Source organism: Ailuropoda melanoleuca, chromosome 17, assembly GCF_002007445.2.
Source record: "Ailuropoda melanoleuca isolate Jingjing chromosome 17, ASM200744v2, whole genome shotgun sequence".
Lineage (NCBI taxonomy): Eukaryota > Metazoa > Chordata > Mammalia > Carnivora > Ursidae > Ailuropoda > Ailuropoda melanoleuca.
In genome coordinates, this window is record NC_048234.1 from 3,258,389 (window position 1) to 3,277,557 (window position 19,169).

The following is a 19,169-nucleotide window of genomic DNA, read 5'->3' on the forward strand; positions in this document are numbered from 1 at the left end:
CTTCTCTAATTCTTTCTTTCCCTCTGCCCTGTCTGCAGCAGCCAAACCGCGTGCCTGGGCTTAGCCTGGTGCACCGAGGTCCCGCTCTGGGCCAGACGCTAGTGCTGGGTGCTGCGGGAAGGTGACCAGTGCAGGGGAGGGCATGGCCCCCAGCAGTTCACCCGGGGGCAGAGATGAGTCCTCGGGCATTGCTGTCAGGGGACACACAGCCCAGGGGCCCGAGGAGGGTCCTGGGAGGAGGACAAACACTAGTTTGCCTAACAGTGGCTGGGGACTGGGAACAGAAAGTCCAGGCTAAGGAGAAAGAGCAAGAGCCCCGCGAGTGTGGGGAGATGTGGGCAGAGGCCAGAGCAGGGAGCCTTTTCCAGGAGGTGCTAAAGGGTCTGGACCTCTGCCTACCTCCCCAGTCTCCTGTCGCATATGCGCCCACGCCCCAGATCCAGTACACGCGCGCACACAGGAATATGCGCAGAGACGCATGTTCGTGCCTACTGGTTGGCCCGTCACAACCCCAAGCACATGTAGCGGAAGGGAAGAAGGGGACAAGGAAGTACAAATGAGAACCAGGGAGAGAAGCAGGACTGGGGAAGGCACTCTGCCAGGACGCCGGGCGCGTGGGCGGGAGAGCCGAGGTTGTTGGAAGGGGACGGACATTCTAGCAGGCTCCTGCGGGCTCCCCCTTTGGGGCAGGCACAGACAGGAATGGAGACAGCTGGTCAGCAGAGGTGGGGGGGGGGCCTAAGCAGCAGCTACTAGCTCAGCCTCCCGCCACTGACCAGCTCAGCTCAGGATGTGTCTGTGTGTGTGCAGGGTGGTGGTGGTGGTGGGGGGGAGTCAACACCCACTTTCTGACAGTCTCCACTCCTGGCCCCTCCTTTAGCTTCCCTTCTCCGAGCGACCACAGAGGCTGGGACACTGGCCACCGGAGGTCCCTGAGAAGCTGCTCTGGTGTGGCCCTACAGGAAAACAGGGTCTGGGGGCCCCGCCCGGCTTTCTGCCCTCCAGGGTGCATACACTGACCAGATGTGTCCCTGGACATCCTAGAAGGCATGAGAGCTGTCCTGAGGGGTGAGTATCATCACCCACCATGCCTTCAGAGACCCGAGACCCCTGAGCAGTCAAAGAGGAGAATAAGATTTTAGGGTATGGTTCAAATTGTTGCTTCCTCCAGGAAGCCCTCCTTGGCTGCCCAGGCGTAGGCCGGGCCCCCTCCTCTGTGTTCATTCAGACATCGCAGTGCAGTGGGATATACCCAGCGGGAACAAGGAGCAAAGGTCAGGGTCTCTTATGACCCAGACTGGAAGTCACACATCATCACCTCCACTGTATTCTGTCGGCCTCACCCAGCAACCTTGATAGGATATGGGAGGGGACTACACAAGGCCATGATTACCAGGAAGCGAGGATCTTTAAGGGCCATCTTAGAGGCCGGTTACCATGGTCACCAAGTTTGGGGTAATTTGGTATGCAGCCATAGATAACAAAGCTGAAGCCGTGGATGCCCTTGCAAGGGTGCTTGGGCCCAGGGTGACGGGCAGATAAGGTTGGGAGGGACTAAACTCTGGGTCTTTGTATTAGACAGGATTCTTTCCACTGCCAGAAGGAAAAAAAAATTCACTTTGAAATGAAGTATGGAAGGAAATTTGTTGGCTCACGTTAACAGAAAAGCCCAGAGAAATAGTACTGGTTTCAGGAATAGCCGAAACCAAGATTTTACAAGAAAGAGCAGGACGAGTTGGCAGAGGGCAGGCACAGACAGGTCGGAGGAGTTTGGGGGAGGAAGAGGTCAGTCTGAGAGAGAACGATGGGTCTTGGAGGTTCACTGCACTATTCTGTCCCTTTCTGCATGTGTGTGTTCAAATGTCTACAACGAAAGTGGAAAACAGCCACAATAAATCGGAATAGGCATGCCTCTTACAAGGGTGTCGCTTTGTTGGTCTGTCTTTGCACACGCACGGTCAACCACACTCACGGTACACATCATAACACGCTCAAAGCCCAGAGTGATTCTCCGCATCGAGTTGCCCCAGAGACATCACTGGACACACACCCTCTTTCCCCAAAGTCCCCAAGACTTTCCTGATGACTGACCCTGTGCCATTGTCCTCTTCCTGTTATGGGAAGTCCATTTCCCTCTGACCCCCCACAGCTGTTATGTCTACTTGCCGCTATCTCGTCGGTTCTGATCGAGGGCACCTGCTTGCCAAAGGGGTTGGGCCACTTGGCTTCTTTGGATTTGGGAAGAGATTCTGAGGACAAGGCTGATGTCTGTCCTGTTGACTGCTCCTTGTGCAGTGCTCAGGGCCAGGCTTGGCACACAGCAGATGCCCCATGAAGATTTGAGGAACAAATGAAATATTTTCAAGAAAAATGGAGTTGGAAGGACACAGAAGGACACAGAACCAGAACCAGAGGCAGAAGGGAAGCCACCCCAGGGACCACCAAGGCGGAGCTGCAGACTTTCTCCCTCCCACCGCTGCTCTCTATGCATTCCCTCCATCCTCAGCCTCTCCCCTGCTTCCTCTGCCGGCTTGTCTCCCCTCACGGCGTCCTCCACTGCCCATCCTCAAGCCCCACCTTCCAGGAACCCCATGGCGCATCCCCGACCCCCTTCTCTTGTGTATTTAACCACTTCTTCCAGACTAGACTCTTCCCATCAACATTTGAACATTCTCTGGGTTCTCCCGTTGAAATAACAAATCCTCTCTGAACACACGTTCTCTTCCAGGGACTGCCCCCCTTCCCTTCCTAGCCAGTGTCTTCAAGGGGTGTCCAAAGATATTCTGTGTTCACTTCTCCACCTCACACTCAGTTCTTCTCATTTCACTCTGGCTTCCCCCATCATCACTCCACTGGCATACCAGTGATGTCTTAGCAGTCCACACCCTCATTGTACACGACCCCTCAGTCATGTTAGACGCAGTTGACCCATCCACTCATGGACTCGTCTGGTCCCTCATGAACTCACATCTGCTCCTTCGTCTCAGCCTCTTTCACAGGCTCATCCCCTCGCTCAGGCTGGTGGCATTTCTCAAGGCCAGGCCCCAAGGCCCCCGTGTGGTCCACGCTGTCCTCTCTCTGTGCTCAGGTCATTCACGTTAGGTTTTTAGGCTCTTCCGTTGCTAGGTATACGTCTATGACTCCTGGGATGGTCACCGTCCCTTCTCCTCCCCTGCAGAGAACATGTTAGGACTTGCCCATCTCCTTGGGACATGGTCGTGAACATGAGCACAAGTGAAATATATTATTTCAGAAGAGAAGCTTTAAGAATCAGTATGCAGGGGCACCTGGCTGGCTCGGTCCATTGAGTGTCTGACTCTTGATTTCGGCTCAGGTCATGATCTCAGGGTTATGAGATCAAGCCCCACATTGGGGCTCCGAGCTGGGTGTGGAGCCTGCTTAAGATTCTCGCTCCCTCACCCTCTGCCTCTCCCCCACCCAGACTGCTCGCATGCTCTCTCTAAAAAAATAAAAATCAGTATGCAATTTACCATGTCTCATTTCTCTGTCTTTTTTTTTTTTAAGATTTTATTTATTTGACAGAGATAGCGACAGCCAGCGAGAGAGGGAACACAAGCAGGGGGAGTGGGAGAGGAAGGAGCAGGCTCATAGTGGAGGAGCCTGATGTGGGGCTCGATCCCACAACGCTGGGATCACGCCCTGAGCCGAAGGCAGATGCCTAACCGCTGTGCCACCCAGGCGCCCCTCATTTCTCTGTCTTAATCCTAGTGAAAGCATGTGTCAAGATGGATGTTTCATCAGCCCGATCCTGGAGAGTCTACGACAAGCAAAGCCTTCCTGATGACCTATTTTGGTTATACATCATAGTAAGAAATAAATCTTATTGAATTGAGATACATATGGACACCTGGATTCTATCCACCCATCTACCCATCCATCTGTCCATCCGTCTATCTAATGTTTTAAGTTTTGGTGTCAGGGAATTGCTGGCCTCATAAAATGAACTGGAAAGTGTCCCCTCCTGTTCTATTTTTTTCTGACAGTTAGTGTAAGTTTAGTGTTTATTTCTTCCTTAAATATTTGATAGAATTCACCAGTAAAACTATCTGGGCTTAAAGGTGTTTTTTGGTTGGTTGGTTTGGTTTGTTTTTTTGGGAAGGGTTTTGACAATGAATCCGCTTTCTTTAACAGATAGAACCATTTGGATTTTCAATTTCATCTTGTATCAGTTTTGGTAAGTTGTAAATGGTTAAGCAATTTGTCCACTTATCGATGTTGTCAAATTTATTGGCATGAAATTGTTCACAATGCTTTCTTATTGTTCTGCTTATTTTTATTATAGGCTCTGTGGTGATATCTTCTCTTTTATTTCTTATATGCATAATTCTCCCTCTCTGTCCTTAATCTAGTTAGGAATTTACCAATTTTCTTGATATTTTCTGTTTATCTGTTTTCCGTGTCACAAATATTTGCACTTATCATTATGTCCTTCCTTCCTTCTACTGACTGTGGGTTGACCTTGGTCTTCTTCCTCTGGCTTGAAGTGCGATCTCAGACCATTGATGTTATATCTTTCATCTTTTCTATAAAGCTAAATATTCTCCCTTAAGCACTCCTTGAGCTGCATCCCACCAATTATGATAGATTACATTTTCATTTATTATTCAGCTCCAAAATATTTATTTCCTAATTTTCCTTGTCTGAAAAACAAGAGGTTCCAAATGGAGTCGCTTATGCTAAGCCCATGTCATCAAACTAAGATTTAACTTAATTACGGTCTTGGTTCTCCCAGAAATGGCATCTTGAACCAGTCAAGAATCACCCGACTGGCACTAGTTGGGTCATCGGCCCGGTAGACCCCAGCCATCTATTAAAAAGTGACCTTGTAATAACCAACCTGCTGTTTTGCCACCAAAACTTCCTTTCTCCTGCTCTCCTCCATGCATAAAAGTCTTTCCTTTTGTACAGCAACTCGGAGCTCCTTTCTATCTGCGAAATGGGATGCTGCCCGACTCATACATTGTTGACTAAAGCCAATAAGATCTTTCAAATATACTTGGTTGAATTATGTTTTTCAACAAGAAGCAGGTGCCCAAATGACGTGAAGGGGGCAAGGTGAGGGCAGGGAGCCTGTGAGAGGAGACAGGGAAGGACAAGCTTCGGACCACACTGCAGCCTTGAGAGTGTCCCTGCCAGCAGGGTGGCCAAGCCGTGGTGTCCCCACTGTGCTCGGTCATTAGCTAGGAGCTACCCGGGGAGGGAGTAGTTATGGTGTGTGAACAGTGGGGCTCATCTGAAGGTGTGGGAGTCGGGGGCTCTCAGCCAACTACGTTCTTTACAAGAGAGCCTCTTGACGGGACAGATGACTAGTCCCCCTCCAGGGACACATGCCTCCCCAAACTGGATCACATTCCTTTTTTTGTTTTTAAATTTAATTTTATGTAAATTCAGCTAATTAACTTATAGTGTAACGTTCGTTTCGGAGGTAGAGTTCAGTGATTCATCAGTTCCACGTAACACCCAGTGCTCATTCCATCACATGCCCTCCTTAATGCCCAACACCCAATAACCCCATCCCCCCACGTCCTCCCTTCCAGCAGCCCTCAGTGTGTTCCCTGTGATTAAGAGTCTCTTATGGTTTGTCTCTGATTTCGTCTGATTTTATTTTTACCTCTTCCCCATGCTCCTCTGTTTTGTTTCTTAAATTCCACGAGTGAGATCATATGGTATTTATCTTTCTCTGACTGACTTATTTCGCTCAGCATAATACCCTCTCGTTCCATCCACGTCATTGCAAATGGCAAGATTTCACTCTTTTTGGTGGCTGAGTAATATTCCATGGTATATATGTACCACCTCTTCTTTATCCCTTCATCTGTCAATGGACATCTGGGCTCTTTCCATAGTTTGGCTGGGATCATGTTCTTTGCTACATACATGGAACCACGTTCTTTCCCTTAGGAGAACTTACTTCGGTTTTAACTCAACCGCTTGTGAGCACTATTTTTGTTTAAGGCTTGTCTCTCCTTGAGAACAAGAACGATAGATTCTCTTGCCACTGTGTCTCTCATGCAGGGCGCTGTCTTCGATCAGTGCCTTGTAGGGAAATGGAAGCATGAACAAGTGACGAATATTCCAGTCTTTCAGAATTCCCACGGAGCAGACCGGCCGCTCGGGGGCTCTGTCCGGGAGGGCTGATGTGCAGTACAAATCTGCGTGCACAACGCATATTTCTGGAATGGACATCTCGGAACCTCCACGAGTCTTTGTGTGTGTTCCTTGTGAAGAGGACGTCCACCTGACTGCTCCAGGGACCGGTCCCCGTGGCGAGGGGCATTGTAGACACCTGTGAGTTCCCAACCCCCGGAACCAGCCACAGGCCCTTATACCTGATTTTACATACACATAATATGTTCCCTTACGGTCCCCTCTCCTTCCCCCAAACCTGCCCTTTGTTCTGTTTTCTCTGAGATGTGTCAGCTGGGACAAAGGCAGCCTTCTGGGGCCAGTAACTTCTTTCTGGAACTTACTTACATGGGATGAAAATGTAGTCGCATGTTAGGAACGTGGGCTCTAGATTCAGATCCCAACTCCTTCCACTTCCGAGCTGTGGGACCCGGGGCAAGTCACTTAACCTCTCTGAGCCTCATTTTCTGATCCGTAAAGCGGAAATAGCAAAATGGCAGAAACAAACGCTGCTATGAAGGGTAAGCGGAATGTCTGTGGCTCTCTAGTCAGGGCCCATCAGACTTTGAAAGGCTCTGAGCAATCCTGCAGAGCAGAGACATCCAGCTTCCCCCAAACTTACTGGACAACAGGCTGACGAAGGCCAAGGCCACCTGCGATCCTACGTTCCATGGAGAGCGATGCAGGAAACACTCTAGAGGGGATTAGCTTTCATCGCTAGGATTCTGTGGACCCTCAGAACGATTGCAGATGAGATCCAGATGGGCTTGGCCTCCTGCAGAATCATTCTGAGTTGAGTCTGGGGGGGTTATGGCCTCTGGGTTTCATCGAGGGATGCTGGAGCTCTAATATGTCCCGTGACTGTTCTCAGCGTTGTGAGGATGACACTGGGTGATGCCCCTCTCTTTAATGCAAACAGGACCATGTCTCTGGCAAAAATGGTCACGTTCACAGAGGCATGGGTCGTTTTAAGTGGGGCGCACTGTGGGGTTAGAGGCCCACTCATTCCACTCTGCATTTTAAATGGGGCAAAACAGGCTCAGCTATGAAGTCAAGTGACTTGCCCAAAGACGTGTGGAGGTGCGGTGTGGCGGTGAGGGCAGAGCCCAGAACCAGCCGCCTGCTGCGTATCGCAGGGATGGCGCTGGGCTCTGAGGAAGATGGCGCCTCCTTGGCTAGAATGGGCCAAGTGAAAGGCCGCCGGCTGGGGATTAGGAGGTCCCTTGGCTCCATCTCCCAACGTGGCCACGTGGAAGGAGGTGACAGGAAGGGTTATGGCTGAAGGTCAGGGGTTAATAGGCCTGAGTCCAGATGGCAAGCAGCTGGCTGAGGCTTAAACCAAGAATGTCTTCCTCCCCTTTCTGGTGATTGCAGAGATGAGAAGACGGGGAAGGAGCTCGCCACAGATGGGAGAGAGACCGGAGGAATTTGGAACGTGCCCAAGGGGCCCGGCTCCGAGGCAGGGAGGGTGAAACATTTTCTGCTCAGAGAGAACGTTATTTGCAAGGAGAACGGGGACCAGGTCCTTCCCCGGGGACACTGGTGGGCTCTGGCTGCTGTTTCTTGGCCACGACCCATCATACCAATTCCTGTTTCTAAGACAACTGGAGAACCAAACAGCAAGAACATGAATGGTGATAAGAGGTGGCTGTCGCCGGCCAGGCCAAGCCAGACAAGTAGAGCTCAAAGATCAGAAGTTTTGAGGCCAGTTCTAAATTTAGAGTCCAAGTTTGGAGGGAGCCAAATCGAGCTCTCCCCGCACGAAGTGTGTCAGAAGAATAGAAGATACAGATCCCAGGGAGCGACCAGTACGGAGGGGGTGGGGAGCCCCCTTTCAGCCAGAGATGCTAAGAATGAGATCAACCAGGCTCTTTCCTGGGTTGTTGTGTTTTTTTTTTTTTTTTTAAACTCTGTCTTTTCAAAGTAAGAGCTTTGAAAGAACTGCATTTCTCACCCCGCTGCCCCCTCCTCTCTTCCCTGCTGCTTTAAAAAAATGTTTAGTCCTTGGAAAGACCCTCACAGCAATTCCCGGTATGTGTGGAGTCGGCAAAATGGAAGCTTCCATGTCCCAGTCCGCACCCAGCCCCCAACCAACCCTGGCTGGCCCAGGCCCCACTCCCTGTGGAGGGAAGAGTGCCTGTCACCCACCGGGGAGGGCTCTTTCTGTTGGTTCAAGCTGGGTCATGCCCTCCTTGCACAGTGCACCAGACTGACTCCCATACCGGGCTGATGCCCATGTGCCCCGCAGAGAAGTCAACGGAGCCCCAACTTTCCTGCTTTCTACCACAAACACTCCCAGTGGGCCTGAATGGACTCGGGGTCCAAAGACCTGGACTCTGGGGTCCCACCCTCCACTTACACTTTCACCCCTGGCCTCTTACCTTCTGCTTTTGCTCTTTGATTTGCTAAGACATCCTGGAGAGCTGACCTCCCAAGCCACGACTTCCTCACCTGCAAAATACCAAGTTGCCGGGTCAGGTCAGACCTACCCCGTGATGTTTCCTGCATTCCTACCCCCCCCCTCTTCTCCGCCCTATGCTATACAGGTCAGATTGCAGCGGGTCCGCATTTACTGGGCTGCTGATCTCCCAGTCTCCTGAGTCAGTCTCCTGCTCCAGACCTTTCCATAGCTTCCCACCGCCTACAGGGGCAAGCCCAGCCTGCCTAGCCTGGATCCCAAGATCATCCACGGTCTGACCCCAACCTCGCTTTTTCGCCTCGTTCTTATCTACCAGCAGACGGAACGACCCTCCAGGTGTTCGTGTCTCTGGGTCCTCACGCACATGCTTCATTGTACCCCAAATGTCCTTCTCCCCATTTCTGCAGGTCTCACCTATACCCTGCTGACCGCCCATGGCCTCGTTATTAGCAGTATGACCTCGAGCAAAGTGATTTGAGCCCCGTGTCTGCGTGAGACTGCTTCCAAAGACGATTGGAGCCATTCCTTCCAAACTGCATGTCCTTTGCAGTGTGACTCTGATGCTCCCTGCTTGGTGACCTCCCTTCTCCTGGAACCCGGGCTGGGTCTGTGAGCGTCACTGACCCGCTGGATGTGGGGGATGTGATGCTGTGTCACTTGCGGCTTCCGCGCCTGCCTTCTGGGAAGCCAGCCGGCCCCTGGATCAAGAAGTTTGAGCTCTCCTGCCGAAGACAGAGGTCACATGGGGGACGGCTGAAGTGCCCCAGCTCATGCCCACTCTGAGGTCCCGGCCATGTGACAAAGCCATCGTGGTCCTTCAGCCTCAGCCGGGCTAACCTGTGGAGCAGAGATGAGCTGTCCCCGCAGAGCTCTGCCTGAATCCACCAAATGGCGGTATGATAAAGATGGGGATGTTGACGGTTTCCTGCCTCACAGAGGGCTGGGAGGATCAAACCTGTCCATCCAGGGAAAGCACTAGAACAGTGTCAGCAGGTCGTAAGCTCTCAGCAAATGTTAGCTCCTGCAACCTGCAATTATCTTGCTTAGTTCTTGCTTGGTCATCCCCAAACTCCGCCAGCATATAGCAGCTGCCCAGTAAACACAGCTGAATATCAAAGGTACCCTCCTTCAGGAAGCCTTCTCCGATCTCCCTCCACCAGAGGGAGATCACTCTCCCTCCCCATGCCCACTGCCTCTATCAATGCCCTTCTGTGATGTAGGTTACATTCAACCCCAGCTCCAGCTGCTGGTTTCCTCTGGAGACGGTGAGCTCCTTGAAGGCAAGACCTTGCCCATGATACATGAGCAAGAAAATTTGTCGAATGAATAAAAACTAGGAGCAATGCCACCTGCTCTATCAGCCTCAGCACTTATTGGAATTGAAATGAGATCAATAAAGGTGGACTTGGGCACCTCTGGGTTTCCTCTATCTGGCTGTCGTCCTTCTGCTTCTGTGTCTTCTGGTCCCATCTGTGTGAACTTTATCCTTTAGGGCAGGAGAGAAGCCAACTCAGGACTCTTGAAGGAAGCCTCCCAATTTCCTGGCCCGAGGGCTGGCTGACCTCCCAGGCCGCAGAAGGACGAGGTGTGAGGTCATAGACCTGGGAGGGAGCCGATGACCCAGCCCAAGTCCCTTCCCATTGTTGATGGATGCCTAAAGGTCCACCACTAGATGAAAAAATAATTGATTCCTAAAGCGTGATTCAATCCGGTGTCAGTTTCCCATCTCTACGGCTTGCCTGGTCAAAAGGCGCTGCTGGAGTATGAAAGAATGCAGGATTCCGTCTGGTTCAAAGATAGAAATGGCTTGACTCATCCGAAGAGGCAAAAACATGCAGAATGAAATCGGGTGGCAGCGTTTCCTGGGTGGGAATGGAACACCTAACTCAGAGGGAGGCACCCTAGGCCATGTGACACCTCCTTTGGATTCTGGGGTCACTGACACAGCAGTGATGGGGCAGAGGAGAAGTTCTAGAATCTCAGAAGGGTTGGGAAGGCAACACCCAAAATGGCGTGAAACGAAGATGACAGTTTCCTTGGTGAGTGAGATCGTTAAAGATTTAAAATTAAGTATAGGTAGTTTAAGGGAATCCAAATCATGGCATTAATATTTTTATGTAAAAGACTCTATGCACATTTGGTATTTCTGTATTTAGGGCTCAATAGGATTTGGCCTATTTAGAGTAAAAATCTTGGAATTCCGGGACACCAGCTGGCTCCATCAGAAGAGCACGCGACTCTTGATCTCGGGGTCATCAGTTCGAACCCCACTGTGGGTCTACAAACTACTTATAAACAAACTTGAAAAAAAAAATTCTTGGAATTCCAATGGAAAATGAACAAGTATGTCATTGATTCAGATTTACAATTTTGAACTGCAAATTTCTTAAACTTACATCTAATATTGGAATGTTTATGAGAACGCAAAGTTCACCATATTTTTAAGTTTAAATTTTTTGGATAATTTTTTTTTGGACGAATAATTTAAATACTTGGATTTTGTTTGTCTTGTCAGACCACGAAAGTACTTAAGAGGAAACCGAACACAATAAATGTTTACATCCAATTTAAAATGTTTAAGGGAGTTTAACTTTGTCGCCGGATCACACGTTCAAGCTCCTTTCAGAAGTGATAGTAAAAATACGTTGGACAGAAATAGGAGTTGTAAGCCGAAGCTTAAGGAAGAACTTAGATGTTTTGAATTGTAAGGTCAGCAAATTAAATATGAATTTTAAAAGTCCGTTAAACCTCTGAATCATCTTTGTCCAGAAAATGAGATTTACAGTAAAACCCGCCTTGTAGGATTGTGGAGAGGATTACGTTTGAGACACTGGGTTTAAAGGGTTTGGCATCATGACCGTTCCATGGGGAGCATTCGATAGGACATGCCAGGGATTATTAGAGTCATTAACTCTTTCTTAAAGGAGAGTCTAAAAACGTTCAGAGGTAAGAACGATATTCTGAGATGCAGGATATGAGACAGAACGTCGTGGTGGCCAGAGTAAGATGTCCACCACACACCATCGTCCCTCAGTCCCTCTCTGGCTGGCGAGGCTCGCTCTCACTGTGTCTGGGTCTCCCCAGAATACGGCCAAGCTCTCCAGCAGGGGTGGCATTCAGCTCATTATCATCACACTGCCCAGCGTCCCCTTTGCCAGTGCCTGGGGGAAGCATTTCTCTGGGCTTGCTCCTTCATTCACTCGTCACCGATCCTACAAACGGCCGCTGATGTTTGCACCAGGCACGGGTCTAGGCAGTGGAAGGTTGCAGCGAACTCGGCTGACGAACCCCGTCTTCATGGCGCTCACGTTCTAGCAGAGGAAATGCATGCTATTCGAAATCAACAAGCAAATCCTGCAATATGTTCCAAGAGGGTAGTTTACGGAGAAAAACCTACAGGGCCAGGGGATGGGAGTGCCAGGGGTGGGGACTGCAATTAGAGAATGGGAAACCATGGTGGGCCCCATGGAGGAGGAGACATCGGAGCCATTTGAGCCAAGACTTTAAGGAGGTGAGAGGGAAATTGTGCACACAGGGAAGAGCAAGGGCACAGGCTGTGGGTAGGAGTGTGCGCTGGGTAGTGTAGAAAGGTGGAGGTGGGGCTGGAGGGGAGTGAACAGGGGGAGGGTAGGAGAGGAGGTCAGAGAGGTGATGGGTGGGGGGTAAGAGCTGACTGTGGAGGGCCTCATGGCCTCGGTGAGGCCTTGTCTTTTACTCTAAACAAAGTGGGGACCTGTTGGTATATTTTGGGGGAGAACTGGACAAATTTGTAAACTGTACATTAGATATTATTTAATCTATATTGAATTCCTGGGTGTGATAATTCCTAATACATTGAAACAAAATCCTTCAGTGTTACTGTTCTTAGAAAAACACGCCAAAGTATTTAGACCTGAAGGGTCCTGATGTCCGCAACTTATTTTCCAATTATTAGGAAAAAAGAAAAAACAAAAAACAAAACCCCTGGTTATGTGGAATAGTTGTCTATTACTGAGTAATAAATGACCTCAAACTCGGGGCAGAAAACAGTAAGATTGCACGTGTCTTATGGGGGATTCTGGGATTCCCACCGTTCATTTTTCACCTCTTTGCTGTCTTACAAAAAGTGTGTTTGGCCTGGAATGTTAACTGAGCCATGATCACGTTCAAGCTACTGCGTTCAGAATTGTGGAGATCCGAAAATCAACGAAGATCCTTCCATGAACGAAGGTCCTTCATTCATTTGATTCATCCTGCAAACACACAATGAGCACCTACTATGTACCAGGCACGGCTCCAGACAACGAGTACACATCTCTGAATAAGACAGCAGCTATTCCCACTCTCATCGAGCTGACGTCATAGCGGAGCTGCTAAACCATGAACAAATGAGGAAATTACGTTGTAATGGGTGGCACGGAAAATACGACGGACTTACAACCTAGAGAGTGCGGATGGTGGCTACAGCTGAGGCTGTCAGACAAAGAAGGGCTGAGAAAGCGAGGTCGCAAAAAAGAAAAAAAAAAAAAAACCCACCCCTCCCAAAATGTTATTATCTCACATGGTTTCTGAGGATCGGGGATCTGGAGCAGCTTAACTGGGGGATTCTGGCCCCGGTGTCTCATGAAATACAGTTAAGATGTTGACCAGGGTGACAGGCATCGTGTGACTCACTGGAGGCAGGAGGACCCACTTCCAAGATCCACTCACATGGCTGTTGGTGGGAGGCCTGGCTCTTCACCATGTGGACTTCTCCACGGGGTCGCTGGGGTGCCTTCACGGTGTGGCTCTTGGCTTCTCCACAGACGGGATGAACCCAGAGAGAGAGAAAGGAGGAGGCCACGGTTCTTCTTAGGACCTGGTCCTGGACGTCCAAAACCTTCCCTTCCGCCGTATTCCATTCTTCCAAAGTGAGCTGCCGAGCCCAGCCCATGCTCGAGGGGGGATTAGCTCCACCTCTATGAAGAAAGAGCGGAGTGTCAAAGAACACAGCGCTATTCGAGATTTGTAATTATAATAATTACTAGTATCGGTATTTTGCACGCTGTTGGTACCTCCCATGAGGAAGGGTGCTGCACGGACCTTCTGCTAACCAGTCCTCAGTCTCTCCGAGACCCTAAGGGGATCCTGGAGGGCATCCTCAAGGCAACCCTATGAGCTGCTTGCTATGGTCTCCATTTTACACAGGACACAGAGGAGATTAAGAAACATGCCCGAAGGGAGCCTGGGTGGCTCAGTCAGTTAAGCATCTCCCTTTGTCTCAGGTCCTGATCTCCAGGTCCTGGGATCGAGCCCCATGTCGGGCTCCCAGCTCAGTGGGGAGCCTGCTTCTCCCTGTCCTGCTCCCCCTGCTCGTGCTCTCTCTCAAATGAATAAATAAAATCTTAAAAAAAAATGGGGCGCCTGGGTGGCTCAGTCGTTAAGCATCTGCCTTTGGCCCAGGGAGTGATCCCAGAGTCCTGGGATTGAGCCCCGCGTTGGGCTCCCTGCTCCGCTGGGAGCCTGCTTCTTCCTCTCCCACTCACCCTACTTGTGTTCCCTCTCTCACTGGCTGTCTCTCTGTCAAAGAAATAAATAAAATCGTAAAAAAAAAAAGAAAAGAAAAAAAAAAACTTCCCCGAGGTCATGGCATTTAGGGTCTGATCCAAGAGTCTGTGTTTAAAAGCATTATCCTAGATTGCCTCTTAAAAATTGCACAGGTCATGGGGTGCCTGACTGACCCTGTCAGAAAAGCATGGGACTCTTGACCTCAGGACCATGAGTTCGAGCCCCACTCTGAGTGTCAAGATTACTAAAAAAAATCAACTTTAAACAAAATTGCCCGGTTCATCTTTAACATTGTAAATTGCAAGCAGGAGATGGCACTTAAATTGTGTATCAATAATCGAGCGTTAAGATTTAGGAAACTAGAAAGCCGGGGTAGCAGGCAGGAGTGTAGGAAATGCTGAGGCCAAGTTTCATACTGGATTCTGAAGAGCTCCAGGCTTCCTGAGGCATCCCAGGATCTGCTGTCGGGAGCGGAGGAGATCTGTGGACTCTCCCCCCAATCCCACCACAAGACCCCACGTGGATCTGTTTCACACGTTGTTCCTCCGCAGAAGTCCAGGTCTGCAAAGACCACCGCAGCAGCCCCAGGCTGTCCGCGACATTTGTGGCCAACTTTCAAACGGGGAAGGCTAGCAGTGCATTACTGAAACCCTGTAGAGACAGAAGGTAACTTACAAAGGGGATGCAAAGGATTTCTGGTCGTGGAAACTCGCATGAGGTTTGCACAAAGAAGGTGCAATGGACTTCCGTCCTGGGGCAGAGACCGCTTTTTCTGTCTATCAGCAAGATAATGTCAGCTTTCCATACTGTCTCTCTCTGTGTCTGTTCTTTAAATTCTCCTTTGAACTGGATTTTACATTCCACTGGATCTTTCAACTGATGAGTTCAATAAGATCTTTAAGATGTGTGCATTTCATATTTAAATGGCAGTCGTGTTTTTTTTTTTTTCAAGTTAAAAAATTATCCTTCAGCAATTTGGTCTCCTTGCAGCCACTTGGCCACCCTCCTTTGTGCCCCATCCAGTCCATTCTACACACACGGGAGGCAGAGCCATCTTTTCCGAGGGCACATCTGACGGGGCTCCTCCACGGCTTAAGACTGACATGCCGTGTAGACCGCGGACAGCAGTGCAGGTCTGGTGTCTGTTGAGACAAGTGGGAGCCGTCATGCTGAACAGGGCACACTGCCTGGCATCAAACAGTGGAGCAGCCCCCAGAAAAGGCGCCCCACCTGCCGGGCTCAGACCCTGCCCCCTCCCCCCCCACCCCCCCATCCCCGTTGACCCCGGTTGAAGCTCAGATTTCGTCAGACTTGCCTTTCTAGCACAGGACAGAGAAGGTTTGTGGATTTTGTTTTGCTTTTCAGATTTAAAGATCTACTCCCTTTCTCCTCCCCCAAACCTCATTCCCCAGATCCTGGAGAATGTTCTGTGCTGAAGTGGGTTTTTTTTTTTTTTAAGATTTTATCTGTTTATTTGAGAGAGAGAGAATGCAAGCACGAGCAGGGGTGGGGAGTGGTGGAAAGAGAGAGGGAGAAGCAGGCTCTCTGCTGAGTGGAGGGACCGACACGGGGCTCGAACCCAGGACCCTGGGATCACGACCTGAGCTGAAGGCAGATGCTTACCCAACTGAGCCCCCCAGGCGCTCCCCAGACTGGGCTTCTAAGCCTTTCGCTGTAACGCAAAAAACAAACTACTCAGAGCTCAACCTTTGGCCTCCCGTGCTTAATTTCTTTAACAAAACGCTCTGCATGCTCTTCAGGCTAAAATACAGCCCAAGATCCTTGGAAGGTCCTCCCCAACGGCCCCAGAGTGATCCAGGCCTGCCTCCCCTCTGCCCTCCCTCTCTCTGGTCCTGAGCGAGCCGTCGCTTCCACAGCCAGCGTGTTCCCCTTTGGTGTTAGGACAGCCTTACCTTTTTGGCACCTCCTTCTCCCCGTCATCTGGCTAAAAACCCTCGTCGTCATCCCTTAAGTCTCCTAAGCACTACACGGCACCTCAGAAGGGTTTGCTTGGTTCTTTACCCCCTCTTGTGATCGCAGCACCCAGCCCTTCTCGACAGCTGAGCAGTGATTAGTTATTTAACTACCTATAACTACTGGTTTCAGGTCTCCCCCAAGAGACCATAAGCCCCAAAAGGTGGAACCCACACCAGTCTGTGGCCTTCGCGTCTACCTGCGTTTGGCGTATGGGAGGCACTCAGTGACACCGCTCTGTCCACTGGCGGGGGGGCTCCGAAGCCCAGGTGTGAGGGCGGAGCGTGGGGGGCATGGCTGCGAAGGGAATGAGGGCTGGGGCTGGGTGGGTCTGAGCCCAAGGGCCGACAGCGAATGCCACAGAAGCATGGACTCCGCAGCTACTTGAGAGAGACAGACATCGCTCCGAAAAGCTTCCCACTCTGTTGGAATCCCGTCCTCACCAGCGGCTTTGGGCCATCAGGGGCCGTGTGTATGGTGTGGCTGGACACGTGACAGACATGAGGATGTCCTTCTGCCTGGCTGGGCTCCTTCCGTCACACCGAGGCCCACCTCCTCCCCTCCTTTCCGTCCGGAAGAGCTAGCAGGTTCAATGGAGAATGGGGTGTTCTAACATGGACAGGGGGGTCTGTGAAGGTCTCCCTTCCTCTTGCCTCCCTTTACCCATAAAACACCCAGAGCCCTACTTCCTGCCTTTGCTGATGAGAACCACTCATTTCTGGAACTAATCAGTTCTTTCTGCTTTAACGAGCTGGTGTCTTTTCTTGTTGTGAACGCTCTAATCAGACCCTTCACTCCATCTTCTTGGAAGGTGACCTCATGCATCTGGGAGCCCAAATCTGCCCTAAACAGGCAGTCTGCGACTCCTTTCTGTGGTCCAGGGCCCTGGGCAGACATGCCAAGGGACTGGAGGAAGGAGTGGGGGGTCTGTCCGCGGCCGCTGCCCTGCCCCCCNCCCCCCCCCCCCCCCCCGGCGAGGTTCTGGAGGACCCGGGGCTTTCTGTACGGGCTCTGCCCCTGTCTGTGGGCTTGGAAGGGAGTTTGCGGATTTGTGGCTTTGCCTGGAATCACAAAATCTGCCTAGACCCACAGAATTTCTTCTCCCCAGCCAGGCCTGGGCCCGTTTGGAAACCTGGAAAGTGTGGTAGCATCAGAGTGACTTACACACACATGTGTGAACACGTGTGGGGTGAGATACGCCTGTGTGTGATCGCAGGGATTCTCAGTGTGACTCTTTACAGGTCCCCCTTTTCAGTCAGGCAGGAAACCTGACACTTCAAGGATGAGCAGCAGGAGGGANGGAGGGGAGGGGAAGGGAGAGGGGGAGGGAGGAGAGGGCCAGGAGCAGGGCTGAAGGGATCCTAGGCCTCCCAGGAAGTGGGTTCAGTCCTGGAAGTCTGGACATCTCAACCCCCTACATCACAGACACAGCAGAAAACGGGGAGGGGGGCGGCGGGGGGGGGATTTGTGTCTTGGCGCGTTGGGAGAACCCGGGGTGCTGCACCCTCTCCCACCTCCCAGAACGCAGCCCAGGAGACTCAAAGGTGAGGGGAAGCTATTTTTGAGGCACACCCCTCACCCGCAAACCTGTTTCCGGAGGGCCCCGACGCCCATCTCCTTCCAGCGAGAGTCTCTACCCACTCCCCTCCGAGCACCACCCCCAGAACTCACCATCCTGGTTTCAGGACGGCCTCTGCCTCTAGCCCCTTCCAGACGCCCCCACCCCGGCCCTCACCTGTGACGCAGTGGAGACGCCGTGCGGAGGCTCGGGGCCACGCTGCCCTGTAGTTCCCAGAGTTTCTTTCTCCGGGTGCTTCGAGGAGGGGGCGTGGGGCTCGGGAGAGCCCCTGTGGGAGGTTTGGGGGATCCGAGTGAAGCTCACACCCAGCGCTCTCCCCGGGAGCCCCGCTCCGGCTTCTCGCCCTCGGACCCAGCGCCAGGTGAATCGCCTAGAGGGCTTATTAAAAAGCCCGGGGTGGGCGGGGCTGGGTCCCGCCTGGGGCGGGGCCTGAAAATTTGCATTTCTAATAAGTTCGCAGGTGCTGCCATTGCCGCTGGTCCGGAGTGGAGCGCGCACCTGTTAGCTGGTGTATACAGAGCGAGGGCTACCTGCTGCCCCACGCTCTCAGCAGAGACCCCGCAGGCCCCTGGGTCCCTTGTTCGTCCTCCTCTGCTACCGGCTTTGGAGGGGAAGGCAACAGTGCCCCCACCTTCTGAGAAGCAGCCTGGCGGAGGGAGCACGGGCCCAGGGCGGGTGGTGACCCATTGTGACTCCTCACCTTGTCATCTGTAGCCAGCGTCCCTGTCCCTGAGCAGGTGTGCCGCTCCGGAAGACAGAGAAGACGTAGATGATGTGTGCGTGAATATATGTCCAATAAATGCTGTTTGCTTTGTCTGGTCTCTGATCTGACCTAACTAATCATCTTGAGCTTTTGACCCTGAGTGTGTAACTTTACATTTATCTCTATGCAGTTCAGTTTTGCTGGTTTCTTTTTTTTTTCCTTTAAGATTGTATTTATTTATTTGGGAGAGACCAGATAGCGAGAGGGGAGGAGAGGGAGAAGCAGGCTCCCCCGTGGACCAGGGAGCCCGACGTGGGGCTCGATCCCAGGACCCTGAGATCAAGACCTGAGCCGAAGGCAGACACTTCACCAACTGAGCCCCCCAGATGCCCGAGTTTTGCTGGTTTCCAACCATTTTTCCAGCCGGCTGAGAGGCCTCGGCAGCCTGCCTGCTATTCCCATATTAGTGCCCCGGGTACCACACTGCCTGTTGTAGGGTCCCAGCAGGGAGGGGAGCAGGGCTTGGTCTCTAGGTTGGGGACCGTCCTTGACTTATCACCTGTGAACTCTGACTTGGGAAGCTGCCTTCATAGTTTCTACTGAGTCTTTGAACCCCAGTTACAAACCCCAACTTAAAAAAAATTGTTTTTGAGGTGATAGAGGAAAGAAGGGTCCTATGTACTCACCCCGCTCCTGGTCCTATTTCTGCGTGCAACTCCAAAGCCTGGGACATGCCAGGCCTGAGATTTGTTTTCTAGTCCCTGGGCTGCCTAAGTGACCAGCTTCAAGAAGGGGTGCTTTTCTCCCCTCGATGGGCCATC

General features: G+C 51.4%; 1 long non-coding RNA gene across 2 annotated transcripts; it reads left to right on the forward strand.

Moving 5' to 3' along the window:
* The first annotated feature begins 311 nt into the window (after positions 1-311).
* LOC117796911 lies at positions 312-12,803 on the forward strand. Of its 2 annotated transcripts, XR_004621609.1 has the most exons (6): positions 312-1,068; positions 3,730-3,827; positions 4,153-4,195; positions 6,101-6,309; positions 8,974-10,605; positions 12,673-12,803. It is a non-coding gene; the product is annotated as an uncharacterized LOC117796911 (long non-coding RNA). The 2 variants fall into 2 exon arrangements; XR_004621610.1 differs by lacking the exon at positions 3,730-3,827.
* The last annotated feature ends 6,366 nt before the right edge of the window (positions 12,804-19,169 follow it).